This window comes from Apus apus, chromosome 2, assembly GCF_020740795.1.
Source record: "Apus apus isolate bApuApu2 chromosome 2, bApuApu2.pri.cur, whole genome shotgun sequence".
NCBI classification, from domain to species: domain Eukaryota; kingdom Metazoa; phylum Chordata; class Aves; order Apodiformes; family Apodidae; genus Apus; species Apus apus.
The window spans coordinates 142,995,508-143,011,009 of NC_067283.1; positions in this window are offsets into that span (position 1 = coordinate 142,995,508).

Genomic DNA, 15,502 nt, shown 5'->3' on the forward strand with positions numbered 1-15,502 from the left:
TGTCTAGCTTTCCAGTACCATAGTCATTTTAAGGAGCAGTCAGTGTTTCCATTACAAACTCTTCTTTCAGGGTTTTATCATTGCAATCAAAACATATTCTTAAGGCACATAATCTTTTCACAAAATGGTGAAGGAAGGTGAGTGTCAGAAATTACTGTACCAGAGCAGGACACAGAAGGAGTAAGGACTTGATTCTGTAAAGATTATGAAATATCTGGGTTTAAGTATCTTGAGTACTTTAATTGAGTTGTAGAGCTCTATGTTTTGAATAAGCAAGTATAGAGACCAGAGTAATTAATAGTTGTTTAAAGCCATTAATGAACAATTAAATAAGGAAACAGACAGCATGCATATGCCTGGCACTCATGCAATGAAGAGCCACAAATGCTCGTAGAAGAAAGGACAAAGACCACAATCCTAATACAGAAAATTATGTCTTCTCAGTTGTATCATGGTTTTGAGCTGTGCTTTGTACCTTCAGCTCTTGTTCAGTTTCATTGTAACAAAGTCAAGCTGCTAAGAAAGAGGAATGTATCCTACCCTTTGAGGGAGATAGATTTGATAATGCAGCAAGTTGTATGCATCTTCATTCTACCTGCTTATAGTATCTATCTCAGGTAGATTCTATAGGGAAAGATCTATTACAGGTATTGGAAAAAAAGAGAGGAGAGGAGAGGAGAGGAGAGGAGAGGAGAGGAGAGGAGAGGAGAGGAGAGGAGAGGAGAGGAGAGGAGAGGAGAGGAGAGGAGAGGAGAGGAGAGGAGAGGAGAGGAGAGGAGAGGAGAGGAGAGGAGAGAGGGAGAAGGAAATGCTGCAAGTAACAGAGATAGCTCCACAGGTAAAACTGTTGGAGACAGTGTGAAACTGGCTGGGCTTACAGACCACAGTGCTGTGTTTTAACTGTATCAGGTTTGATCATATTTCTTCTTTACCTTATACACTTGAGAGGCTGAAGAGTATCAAACTAAAAACAAATTTGTCTAAACCTGCTCTTGTTTCCTATCAAACTCCTAGTTCACTGAACAGTCTACCCAAGGTGTTCAGGGAAGTGAGAGTTACCTGAGAAATTTTTATAGGAGCTCTCCAAGATAGACGTAATAACTAATCGATTTGTTTTTCAGCTCATCTTCTTTTTAGCTAAGGGAAAACAGAAAGTAAGAGCAAAACAGACAATAAAGCTGACATGGAAGAGTCGTTCAAGGCTGAACACATCAACCCACCCTTGACAGTCTGTGAATCAGCCAGCTGTGATACTGGACTGGTGATTAAAAGCTTTTATTTCCCTCTATTAAGTTGAACAAAGGTGTCACAGGTTTTCCACCTGCACTTCCTGAGGGGATTTCACTTCTGAGCTACCTTCACTTTAAATGCTGGCTTAGTAAAAGTCATGCAGAGTTTTTATGCATGTGGTATCTATTACATGCACCAGAGGCAGTGCTACTGGCCTTGCCATGATACATGTTCCTCTAAGTATGGAAACTACCTACTTTTGTCTTGTACCAAACACTCCTGCTGAAGGGACTAAAGACACAACTTGGAAGAGTTGCTTTGAAGCATAAGGCAAGAATCTGGGTAAAACCTCATGCCTTTTAACAGCAGAAGTGCAATTGCCTGACTACTTTGTGGGTGCTCTGCACCAGTCCCAGGACTGGATGTATCTCCAAAATAAGAAGGGGGTGCAGTCATTTTACTGAAATAGCAAATAAACCAGCTGAGGATACTATGGTGAACAAAAAAAAAACACCTCCTAACAGTTTTCTCTGTGAAGGTACTAAGCTGTTTCTTTAATACTCAAATATTCCAAAATGGTGCTTAGGTGCATTTAGTCTCAAAAGTTTGTCAAGTGCCATGCTGCTTGAGGCAGAGAAATATCTTACACTAATACCTTCTCAAAACTCTAGTCACTTTAAACCAGTTGTTTATAGTTACAAACAACAGGAAATCACATGCCTCTGGGCACTTGTGTCAAAAAGCTTTTACTGAGAAGGGGTCAACACATTCAGACCCGGCAAAGCCCTGCTGAGCAGACAACTTTGTCATACTTAGTCAGGGTGTTGCAAGAACAAGAGTCATCTGGGAAGGGCTCTGTCTTAACTGTTTGGCTGCATCTGTTCACCTCTGCAGGCACCAAACATCAGAAGAAGATTCTTTGTGGAAAAGGAAAATTAACCAGGGCCTAAAACTTGTAATTTTATTATTAGATTAATCCTAGGGGTAGACAGTCACATGAAGAAAAACTCAGAGGAAAGGGTCAATCTGCTATCAAAACCTACTCAGTAAATAAACCAAACATTTGAATGTCTGGGTCTGCTTGTGTTATGCAGCAGGTTAGTGAGGAAATCAAAAACAAGGTGTAGGTATTTCAAGCCTCAGCTCAGCCTGGTGCAAGACCAAAAATAAATTAAGAAAAAAATTAAAATGTCTATAATATTAGGCCTTCTTTTTGGCTGAAGTTGTTTATTTAAAATAAAAATTAAAACAAAAAATTATTTGGGGGCTGAGGGGGTTGTCTTCCTAATGATTTAAAAATATCTGCCAGTTTTCCTCCAATTCTTGTCTATTGTAAAGTATGAAGGCTGAATTTCTGCTTATAGTTTACACACTATTTGCTTTTCTCCTTCCTGTGCCTTGGAGCTTCTAGTAGTCTTTGAGCTACTTGAAAAGTTTTAATAACTTTAGTTACTTGGAAAGTGGACAAGTACATATGAATGGGTGAGCTGATCCATTCAGTGCAGTAATGCTGCATTGATAGCCCACAGCCCCTTCCTACCACTGATACTTTCAGATTATTTGATTTCCTGGGAGTTTTTCTACGCTGTTAATTACTTACCAAAGAGATTGCAAAGCTGGAAAAATCAGAAGTTAGGAAACAATATGTTTTCATTTGCCCAGATAGCCTAAATTTTGACACTTTGTGCTCAGGCTAGGCATGAAATGGAGAAGAGCAGGTTTGCAAAGTTGAAGAAGGAAGGATCCTTGGGAAACCCGAGGTTTGGTACTTCCTAATTTCAAAGTGTTGCCTTTGAAACCAGGCCAAACTTCATCTGTATCAGGGCCCTGGGGAAGAAAGGGTCCCTGACAAAGGCAACTGAAGATTGTAGCAGAACACACAAACACGAGGCTGAATTTGGGTTGGCCAGACAGAAAAATAGCTGGAAGTTCCAACTTCAGAGGATTTTATTTTCCACCTAAAAAAAAAAAAAAAAGAAAAAAAAAGAACTGTGAGTTTCAAGTGTGTGTAGCTAGTGTTTTTTTTAAAGAAAGCCTGCTCTGTTTGCATGCAGCCACCTTTTCCTCCTCCCTGGGGCATCAATGCTGGCTGCTGGAGAAACCAGCTGAACATGCTCAGCTACCAGACACACACACCTTATTGCCAGTGGAGAGAACTGGGGGAAGAGAGGTCAGAGAGAGCTGCTAGGGTGGGGCAAAGGAGGGAGCCTCTCCCAGCCCCCTTTCCCCAGGGAGCAGCTCCAGCATCCCTGTAACCTCTCCTGCTGTACTGGCTGCAGTACCAGCATGCAGGCCTCAGTTTGTGGCAAGTGCCACAGCTTCCCTGAGCTCTGGCAGGAAGAAGTGGGGAACACCTCTGGAAAAACAACTTTGCAAGGCAAATAAATGTTTTGGGTTTTTTCCTACACTAAGAGCTCCCTCCTTTTTGTCCTGTCGCATACCTATGTGCACACTCCTCACACAGCCATATTTCAAAGCTCTGTTGGAAGCACCAAATACGTTAAAACTTCTCAGGTTGAAGTAGCAAGAATCTTTATGCTGAAATGGGCCAGGGCTCCCACGTGTGCAGGTAGGCCAGCTGCCACCCCAGTGATGAAAGCATTGTAAGATACAGCCTATCACACTGCAGCAGGTTGGAGAAAAATTTCCTCCGGCATTTCCTTCTTTCCTCCAGTGCATACCCATATATGTGGTACCCATTGCAGGTCTAGATTATCCCAGTAAAAGTGCTGCCACTGACTTCAGGATGAGAGGAACCCTGTTTATTATCTGGTCTACATGAATAAATCAGAATTTTAAATACTCAAAGCAAATGCTAAGTGTTTGCCACAGCTGTTACAGGACGAAAAAAAAGAATGTCATCGTAATAGCACATTTATCTCTCAAGAAGCCAGGAAGTAAAATACCCAAGTATAACTATTTTTCTAACTTGTTCATCTTTGGGGGTTGCCAGAGGAAGGTCCTTCTTGCCTTCCAGACCACCACAAAGTTGAGACACAGAGAACAAGTGATCAGCCACATGACTCTTCTGTGAAAGTCCTGGATTTTCCAAATGGCCATTTACAGTTACATGTTTATTCATTTTTTCCAGTCAGTGAGTATTAAAAAAATGAAGGACAGAAAAACAGAGGTTATGCTAATAGTTCCCAAGTGACTATCAAGAGCATGCAATTTCAGTCTCTGATGCAGATGATAGATTTTCTCAGGAAGCTAGGAGAAGATACAGCCCAGCTTTGCAAAATAATGTAGAAGATACTAATTTGCAAGATCTGTAGCTATAAAGCTATATCAACAATTGACTTTTAGGTCATTCTTTGAATTATTGTAGCATTCACCACATTCTCTGATGGACACCAACTGTAATAGTTGTAGTGAGGAATTTTTCCATCAGAGCTGAAAAGCCCTTAGGTGAGCCAATACAGATATGGCTTTAAAAAAACTCCTTAAGTTGAAGAAACAGTATGACATTTCTGATTGTCTGACACTCAGATATATTCTGTTGTTGAGATCTGACATTTAAACTGTTTTTCTTTTTTCATTATTCTGTCTTAAGAAAAAATCAAGTCAAATTAGTAAAACTCTGTGTAGTTGACTAAATACTGAGAACAATGTCCCATTTTACTGCTTTCAAGCATCATTCACCAAATAATCCAATATGTAGCTTTGTTCCAGGAATGGTGGAATAAAATATACCTTGCTTCCTCATTGGGATTTTGATAATGTGTAAGATGTTCAGCAACATTAAATGTAACGACACTTTCTCTTTTTTGCAAACCTCAGAAGCTTCTTACAAAATTAAAACTCATGGTCACAAAATTGTATCGTTGGGCTAAAGCACAAACCTCTCTCTATAAGTCTCACTGTCTTTATCACATTATTTGTCATGTGCATTCACTGTATGTTTTCTGCATTCTGAAGTAAGTGAAAATCATCTGGAATAGAAGGACCGTTCTTATGTTCTTCTACATGTACCTGAGTTTATCATTCTGTTGAAGTGCATCTGGGGAAGAGGTGGACTGTGCTCTTCACATTTAAACATTTGATTTTCCCTGCTATATAGTTTACAAAGGATTTGGTACAAAACTCAGCAAAGTTAATGTGAGTTTTTTTATTTCTCCAGCTCAGTCAGATCTTTAATTCTTCATTATCTTTCTGAATGTTCACCTGCAAAACTACCTCCTTCGAGTCATGCTTTTTCATTCATGTCCATGCAAAGACCCACGGGAGAAGCTCATTCTACCTCCACAAATTTCCTATATTTTTCTTTTTACCTTATTTCCTCCTTTAACACAGAAAGATTGCTTGGGACATTCTCTGTCGCTCTTCTTTCCCAATTGCATCATGCATCCTTCCCAAACTCTTGTCACATGCTTTTCCAGTATAACAAGGTGGGACTAAAAGAGCTATCTGGCTTTCTTATTCCCATTCACAGTGGAATTTGTTTCCCCCACATATAGATACAAAGTCAAATGCTTTGCAGAAATCTATTAAAGTCAACACTCCACTCTCCAGAGATACCACAGCCAAAGGAAAAATACAGGCACAGCTTCTGGTCCTGAACTCCTCTTGGGAACAACTGCATAAGCAATGATGTGGCATTGTGCCTAAGCTCCTTAGCTCTCCTGGACCTAAACTGACTCACACAGGATCATCTTCCCTCCTCTGAAGCCACTGCACTGGTTGATCTGCAAACCAAATCATCTTCCCGTGCATAATGGAGAGGTGACTCTTTGCTTTCTCAAGCAAACTGTCTGTCTCATCTAAAAGGTTATCCAGGCAAAACGTTGAGGTTTTGTTGCAAATATCTGAATCCAGGTTTTTTTTCTCAATAGAGACATTAAGGACCAACAAAAGGGAATGATTAAGGTCACTAAGGACAGCCAGGCAACAACTCAGCCACCTCCCTACATGAAAGGCAGTGGTAAGACAAAGGCTCCAATTTAAATAACTGTGGAGTATATAAAGAACACTGTATGTTGCAACAAGCTAGAACAGTGGACCTCAGGACTGTTGTCTAATGCAAAGCAAACCAAGAAACATGTATTGCTGTGTGCTGAAAAATTTCACTGGTAAGAAGCCTAACATTTCAGGATGAAAGGTGCTCTTTAACTGCAATACACCATGTGATAAATCAGCTTTTAGGATATAGAATGTGGAACTAGTTGGCATTTGGGCCTTAAATTGATAGAAAGTTATAAATACTTCAAACGCAATTATTTATTTAAACAGGCACACATATTAAATATCCTTTACTAACTATGCATGGCAGAAGATCCAGCAGGCTACAGAGTGAGAGTAATTAGCCACTGGAATGGGGAGCTGTGTTTTCATTCTTGATGTAGTTAAATAGAGATTATACATATTCCCATCACCACCAGCAGCTGTGAGCAGGAATCATTCAGTGAAATTCCAAGGCTTAGGATATGTAGGAGGCCATCCGGGATCATCATAATGATCCCTTCTGGTTTTAAAAGCTCTGAATACTAAATGTAATCCCTGTAATTAATCTAGCTCTATAGGCTTCTGTTTACGAGTCAGTTATTTTGGCTGTCTGTATCAGAAGAAATAACTAGTTGCACCCAGTCAGGGCTTATTGAAAGTAGGGAATTACTATTTGGAGCAAAGTCTGTTTCTAAAAAGTCTGCTGTATAAGCCTGTGCTCTTTGGAAACACTGAAGCTGATCTCTATGACACATCCTATTTGCTGAAAGTTTACGGTAGATTGACTCATTCAGTTTTATGTTGTGCTCTGTTTAAAATACTATTTTTTTTTTTGGTTGAGTGGTAGCTGTTTCAGTGGTTACCTTTTGGTTTGATGGTTTGTTTTTATAGGGCAGAGAAAGTTTACCCAAATTACGAGCAGTTGCCAGTGCTGCCTGAAGAAAAATGTCATCTTGACATTGATTTCTTTGGGGAATGAATCATGCAGCTATATAACTTTTAGCAGTGCTGTCTGTCTAGATTTGTGATCTTTTTTTTCTTTCTTTTAGTACAAATTTTGTCACTTGAAACAATGTGTGATGTCTCATCTTAAGCGTATTTATAGTTTTCCCTCTGTTTACTAACAGTTCTGTTCTGTGTGTCATTTATGTCTGGCATATGCATCATCAGTAGTTCCATTTCAGTATAGAAACCCGTAATTTCACTTTATGTTTTGTCCATATGCATCATTTTTGTGGCTATGTTTTATCCATGATGGGGCACTACAAGGAGGCCTTCTTAATGATAGAAACCATAATGTGTCCCAAATATAGCACAGTATGGATAACTGTAGACAGGAGTTTAGGGGTATTTTTGGTTTTGGCAATTAATGACTGCCTGTGTGAAAGTTTTAATGCATTGCATCACGTAAAAAAAACCACCAACAGAAGACCAATGGCACTTTCCTTTGGACAGTTCCCTTGAGCTCAGCTAATCCAAAGAAAATCAAAAGAGCCAAATCTTTAAATCAGCCCAAAGAGAAAACTGAAGCAATGAATACAGCTTTATGGATTTCTTCAGGCCAGATCCTGCTCACTTGAAATGTTCCACTCAGGAGGAAAGTGCTGAAGAATCCCAGGAGCAGCAAAATCAAAGCAGCAGATGTTTCTAGTCTGGGTCTAATCCCATGTAATTAGAATAACAGATAAATCATAACTTCTCATTTTCTCATCCCTGCTTTCTTTTTAAGATCGCCCAGTTCCTTTGCTTCCTTACTCTGTCACTGTGTGTCCCTGTTACTTACTATTTATTAAATGCTGGTTGATGCAAATCTTTGGAGGTATAAAGCCATCATGTTTGTCATTATACTTAGGGTCTCTAGTCGATAAATCTCAGCTTTTGCCTGTTGTCTCCTTGAAAAAGTGCAGCTCAGCATTCAGGTTGGGCCTCCATCACCCTCCCCACCACAGCATGGAGAGACACTCACTGAACATGTGCCTGTCCCTGTGGCATGGTGTGACAGTGGGTATGGTCATGACATCTGGGGGCGTTGGCACAGGGTGGCAGTGGGGAGACACTGGCATCCACACACAGGGAAAGATTTGCAGTTACTGACTCATTCCCCAGGTCATTGGGGATCCTCCTTAAAGGAAAACACATCCTGTCTGGGAGGCTCTTCCTAGCCCTAGCAAGCAGTAATTTGCTTCCAGATTGATTATGTCTAGAAATTAAAAAAAGGAAAAAGTTATCACATTAAAGAGGCCAGTTCCAGCAGGGGAACTGGCATAGGCAGCATCAAGCAGGATGCCAGCCTGAATCCTCTTCCAGGGCTCATCTGTACCCTTGTGAAACTGGCTTCCCACCTCTGTGAGCAGGCACTGTGCCATCTCACTGTATGGGTACTAGGGTGGGCAGCCAAGCAATCCTGAGCACACACTGACTGTGGCAAGAAGGGCACGGAGCCAAGCCCAGGACTGTGGGTGCAACAGCATGGCTGGAGCTTCTGCAAAGATTCAACAGCTAATGGACTGTGTCAACAGCATGAAGCTTGAATCACCTCAGAGATCAGCAAAAACAACCTTCTCCTCTGTGTGAAGTAATTTTTGTACCAAGGGATCAGGATATATATTGGGCAAGAAAAGAAGAGTGAGGAGAGGAAGGAGAAGAGCAATTGGAGATTTCTTAATGGTGGGTTGTGCATTCGCACTCGGCCAGCCCTTGCATAGTCCTAATGTTTTTGATTAGGTCACAGAATCATAGAATCATATAATGGATTAGGTTGGAAGGGACCTTAAAGATCACCTAGTTCTAGCCCCCCTGCCATGGGCAGGGACACCTCCCACTAGACCAGCTTTCTCCAAGGCCCATCCAACCTGCCCTTGAACATTTCCAGGGATAGGGCCTCCACAGCTTATCTGGACACCCTGCTTCAGTGTTGCACACCCTTATAGTGAAGAATTTCCTCCTAAGTTTGACAGTGAGAATACCTATGAAAGGACAGAGCTTCACTCATCCTTGGATTCAATGTCAGCCAGCTGGCTGGCAGGGAAACCTCTGCAGGTCATTGGTCTTTGGAAAGAAAACACCTCATCTGTGATGCAGCACTGCAGATGCTTGCATGGCAAATCTCTTCTGTGCTACAAAGCCAAGGATCAGTTAATATCAGTGGTAATTTCTTACCATTAACCCAGCTCCTCACAAGTTCAGGTTCGTTCTTAACAGCTTCTGGCTGGTTGTGTCCCAAGGGGTAATAACACCTCTACCACAGCATAGGACAAAATCCTGCCAGGATCTACTGTTTCCTCCCAGCACATGCTGCTCTGGCCAAACTGCAAGCACTCATCAGACTGTGGCTATTTACTGTCACTTAGAAGGAAAATGACTGTGAATCCCATATTAAAGTTGGAATCTCCAAAACCCTTGCAGAAATTACAATGCTACAGAATGTTTTACTGACAGTGTTGGACACAGTTTGATGCTGTCCTTGGAACTGTTTTAATGTTACTTCTAAACTCATAAATTTCCTTGAATACTGTCATAAAAGCCCACACCATAAACAAAACCATGCAGTAGTTTTTGGTGATGAGAAATACTGTGCTGATTTATGAGCCTTTCTTCTGTACCTATACTTATATTGCTGTAGCCAGAGAGCAGATAGATAAAAAAGCAAAGCTCCCAAGCAGGTGTCACTTTCTGGGTGGTGATGAAACAAACAAAAACTTGAAGTTTGGGGGAATCCTGATTTGGGGAAAAGTGCTGAAAACTCAGTGGGTCCCAACAGTTCCTATTAATGGCAAAGTAATTACTACTCAGAAATCTTTTTATAAGCCCTGGAACTCTTTTTTTTTTTTTTTTTTTTTTTTTCCCCCAGTCCATGACAGTGCTGAGTTTGATGTTCAACTACTGTTAAACCAAAACCTAGTCATAATGACACCCCATTGTATATACCTAAGCAAGTATCTACAGTTCAGAGACACAGCCTTCCAGTTCCCAAATCACAAGTCAACAGCTCCAGAGATAATCTAAGAATAATCAGAATTGAGCAGAAGACAGTTTTCCTTTTTTAACTTCTTCATTACACAAAACTTGGAATTGTGAAGGTGGGAGAAATAGGTTCAAGACTTCCTTTTTCTCGCTAGAAAGTCACCCACGCAGACATGAAACCAACGTTGTGACACATTACACAATGCTGTGTGTCCCCAAACACCCAGGAAGCAACTCAGGAAGCAAGATAGAGTTCCTTGAGCAGGGCAGATGTCTTGAGCCACATTTGGTAGCAGGGTTCAGGCAGTGACCAGGGTCAGGAGCTCTGAACAGCAAATCACTGTTGATGATGTTCAACAGCACAACAACAACAACAACAAAAAGTCTGGATTGCCTATTTTAGGCTATGCACATATTATCCCATACCAATGGATTAAGAGTGAGGTCTTGAACATTCCTCTGATTTCTTGTGCATCCTTCCCTTTTCCTTGTGTTTCACTCTAGCTTCCTCGCACCCTTGCCTTTCCATTTTGATGGATGAGCTCAGAAATGCTCCAGGGCAGGTAGCTGCCTCTTTGTTTCCCTGCCTTTCTTTTGCCAAGTGCTGAAGAAAGTGCTGTGCTAAAAGCTCTTTGGCTCTGTCTCTGTTTGGAAAGTGTGTGGCAGAGTTTGAACAAAAGAAGAAAAAAAAAAAATAAAAAAGAAAGAAACACACCAAGTAACTATAAACCTATATAATCTATGAATATGCGTGTTCAATAAGAAGGTCAAATGGGTAATGCAAGGCATGGCAGCTGAATGCTAGTACGAGGAGACTAAGATTCCACAGGACTGACAGAGCTCGTGCTTTGAAGTTGTTTCATTGCTCTGCATGATAAACAGGTTTCATATAAAATCCACAGGTCAGCACATCACCTAGGTAACACCTACCCATCTGCATGGTTTATCCTGGGCACACACTTAGCACCTGCCATCTCTTGTCACTTTGTGTCCTACCCACCACATGGCTTTCTCCAGAGCAACACACACAGGACACCACTTTATTGAAGGGCTGCAAGAGTGTTGGCAAGCAAAGATCGGCTTTGCACTAATAGAAGACTTGGTGGGGAGTATGTCTGTTCTCTTGGGGCAATTTACGCAAAGCTTTGCTGCTAATCCCTACTATCAATTTAGAAAGCAAACTCATGAAAGAGCTTGCCAGTTCTATATCGGTTTACAGCAGTGTGTTTAAGTGCATTTCTAATAATAAAATCTTGCATTAGCCATGCAATCCCCTGTTTAATTGCTTACATGATTATTTTTTTTTAGAGAGGAGCCTCAAACCTGAATGGAGCGGGCATAGCTGGGCAGGACACGAGTGTGATTCTGGGCAGGACATTACATTTGGTCCCTATTTCTACAGCCCAAAATAACAATTCTCCAAAGATCACTAGGGCTCTTCAAATTCCACAGCCAGAACTAAGCTCTGTGGCTCAAGACATGATGCGATCTCTAGGAAGAGAGTGAAGGAGAACCCTAAAAAGGAGAAATGACTGAGATAAGAATGTAAAAATCCAAGGCTGGGTACATGACTATAATCTCTCATGAAAACAAACAGTTGAATTTGTGTAAGGGAGCAGCATGTTCAGTTTTCTGAAGAAGACGTTTCCCAGAAGAAATTACATAAATATTTATGAAAATGAAGCAGGAAATATTTTCCCAGGGTAGGACACTGTTCAGCACTGCATCAGGTCAGCAGAAGCCGGAGTTTATTTTGTCAGTTTTCCCCTGTAACTGAATCATTGCCCTCTTGTTTGCAAAAATCTGTTCTGACACAGGAAGAGGCTGCACTTAGATAAACACAATTACAAACCACACTGAGTATTTCACTTTCTATCACATCTCTGAATGCATATGTGAATGCCTTACTTTTTTGGACAGCTTCTCCTCGTGATTGCATGGAAAACAATAGCTGTAGGTATTTACCTCGGGCCTCTCAGGAAGGCTGATGCCATATGAGGAAAGTTGAAGGCACCTTCAGTAGAAATGAAAGCCTGCAGACATCTGTCAGAGAATTATTCACAATGAAAGTATTCACAATGAAAGTATTCACAATAAAATGCATATAAAACTTTGGCTGTGAGCCAGTAAATTCTTGCAAAGTGCAAAAGTCAGAAATGAAACGTTGTGATGCAGTGCTAGCTGTGTGAGCAGAAGTTAAATGCAGCTGAGGCCCCACAAAGAACAGGGTACAGTGTTCTTCAGCACTGCACCTCAGAAAGCATCCAGCAAGTCTCTGAATTTCTGGTCTGCAAGACAGGCTTCTTCTGAGATTTCAGTGCTGACCAGGGCATTCTGCTCCCTGGGCATCAGCTGCCTCCAAATCCCTCCTGTCTCATAGCAGACATTTCCAGCTGGAATATGGGTCAGCTTTTCTGTTTGAGGGCTAAAAGCTGAGAGGGATAGGAGTGGGAAAGGAGAGGTAGGAGTATCCCAAGAAGGATTTGTAGGCTCTAAATCAGACCTAAGTTCTCCTAGAGCACTATCCCTGGGATACACCAGGGAACCCCCACGTCCATCCCTCAAGGTAGCCACCTGAACAGAGTCAAACTCACTAGCAGGAAACCAGGGAGATCATAGTTGATGGGGACATACATTTCTACACTGCTGGGGCTGATGAAGCCCCTCAAATAACCAACAAGAATTGCCTAAAATCATTAATGTCCTACAAGCTCTGTTTACTGAACACAAAAAGAAGGAGATCTTGGATAACTTTGTCCTTAGTTTGACTGTTTGTATTAGTTACTTGCAGGGGTTTAAAGGTCTAGTCATTGCTTATATCTTACTCAGAGGGACAACAACTGGTGAAGACTGTTTCAGGCTCAAGTAGTCACTGCGTAGTGTCAAAACCTAAAATGGTATCTTAGAAAATAGCCCTGGGATTATAGGAAAATAGCCCTAGACTTGGCAAACCACGTTTCTGTTCTTTCTCTTCCATTCTCTCTAAGCTTTGCCACCATGACTGATGTACTCAGTGCAACAGGCTGAAACAGTCCAAATCATCATGACCTCTGATACCAGGAGAACTAAAACCACGTAGGATCACAAAGGAGAGAAATATTGTACTATTTTTTTTTCCCCATTTATTTCTGTTGCTCCCAGGTTTATTCACCATAGCTAGGTAGAGAAGAGGAAAGTTCTCCTTAATACGGTGCTTGGGTTAAGAAGGATGCCAGTGAACTCTAAGCACTTCTGTTTGAATCAGGCCATGGTTATAAGCAGGATGTATTAACCTGGAGTCCAATCACAGGATCTGGCACTTTATAAATTGTTAAAATTGGCTGTATATCTGGCTGCCTTTTGACAAACACTATTTCAGGATGTTGTCTGTACTCTTAAGAGTCTATTGATATTTAACTACTAACATTTGGAGAATAAGCAAGTGAAGGTAATACAAATTACCAAGGAAAGACTTAGATTCCAAGGAGGCAATGCGCTACACAAAGGTTACCTGATTACTGCTCAACTCAAAGCAAAAAAATCTTTCAGTATTTTCTTTTGTTTCTTCTCACAGTTTACTTGTAGCACCCTAGGAAATATGTGCTTTATGTCTTTTATGTCTGGACAACACTGCTTAGTTTGTTTTTCTCTCTTGCCTACAGACATTTCTCTAAGCCTGATTCAAAGAGAATTTAGGTGCACAATAGACAATGTGCCTCATGAAATCTTCATCAGCAATGAAGCTGCTTGAAGATTTTTCAGTGAAACTGGTTTGATAAATACTGATTTCCCAAAATCCAAGGTATTTGTGCTAGTGTATCACTTTTGATAGACTACATGTTTAAGCACGTTTCCTAGCTCCAGGACAGGATTTCTGGTCCAACATGCAGGAAGACAAAACTGATTAGCAAACAGCATTGTAATAAGGCAATATAAACATAAGGCTCTAGTGCAAACATTGATTTGAATTAGGTAAAGAAAGAACTTAAATCTGGATCTTCTACATTTTAAGTGCCTTCATTACCAAGCTCTTGGATATATTAAGCTTTATTTCTCAATTTGTGTTTAAGGCTTTTGTGACATTCAGGGAGGAAAATAAATAAAATAGTGTCTAGATTTCTCTCTTAATGTAGAATGAGAGCATTTGAAAATTATCACAGCAATTGTATTATTGGAAAATGTTCCCTGCTTAGCCTGGTCAGTGACTGAACTGGTTAAACAAATGGTTTCCTCTCTCACTTACACTCACCCCTCTTTATCCCTGATAAATAACAAAGCAGTCACTGTAAGTCTCTCGGTGCTGTGGAACAGATAGCATCATTCACACCACTTTGGCAACATTTCCCAAAATGCCTCCTCCAAAGCTAAGTACACTAGCTTCCCACTCCTACGCTCTCTATTCTTGCTCTTAGATTGACCTTCTGCTCACAAAATGGAAAGTGAAGAGAAGAAAAAGATAAATAAAACAGATTTACAGTGTACAAGTCAGAGGCACAGTGCCCAATGCAAATCACAGAGGAACAAGTTTATTCCTGGTACAACTCTATCCATCCATAATCCCAGCTTTCTCTTTCCCCCTCCTCTAGCTGTGGTGTGTCTGTTATCAAGGCCACATTTGAGGGTGTTAGCTAGATGACATTCTTTAGGACAGAGACCACTATTTATTTCTGAAAAGTACTGTATACAGTTTCACAGAAAAATAAGTGTTTTGAAAAGTGGGACAGTCTGTGACCAGAATAGAAAGAAAGAGGGAGAGGAGTTTCTTGACCCCTCATGGGATTTTGGCCAACATTTCATCCTACATGAAAGCTTGAAATCAAAGCCTTCCTTCAGCCTTCAAGAAGAGGTATTCACTTTTACATCAGTGTTGCTACTTTTTCTGTCTACCAAAAGGCTGAAAATTTGTAGGGCTAAGGAATTAATAAGCTCTTAAATAATGAGGAAAGCATCTCAAAAAACTATTTTCATAGGAAATACACGTTTTGCCTAGAATGGAAAGCAAACATGCACTCTCACACACTAAGCAGTTCAAAAGCACATTTCAGCTTTTTGAGTAGCTGTCTCCGTTGTGTGAGAAACCAGAAGTTAATGAAAATCCTGGAAAGATCAGAAATACTTGCATCCCCTTTATTTGCTGCCAGGCTACCTCAAACAGGCTGCTGTCCCTGCTTACAGTGTTCTCCCTAATAGAAAGCTAAAGGTTTTTTCTAGGAAGGGATTGCACATGGTCAGGTATCTGTCACAGCTCCACCCCAGGGGATATATAGCAGTTTTGCATATTATCTGTGCCCCTGTCCAGGAGGCCTCCTACAGCTTGTTTCGAAGTCCCAACACTCAGCTGAAAATTTGACAGCTGCCTCATGTGGATTTGACCCACATGAGGCTTGGA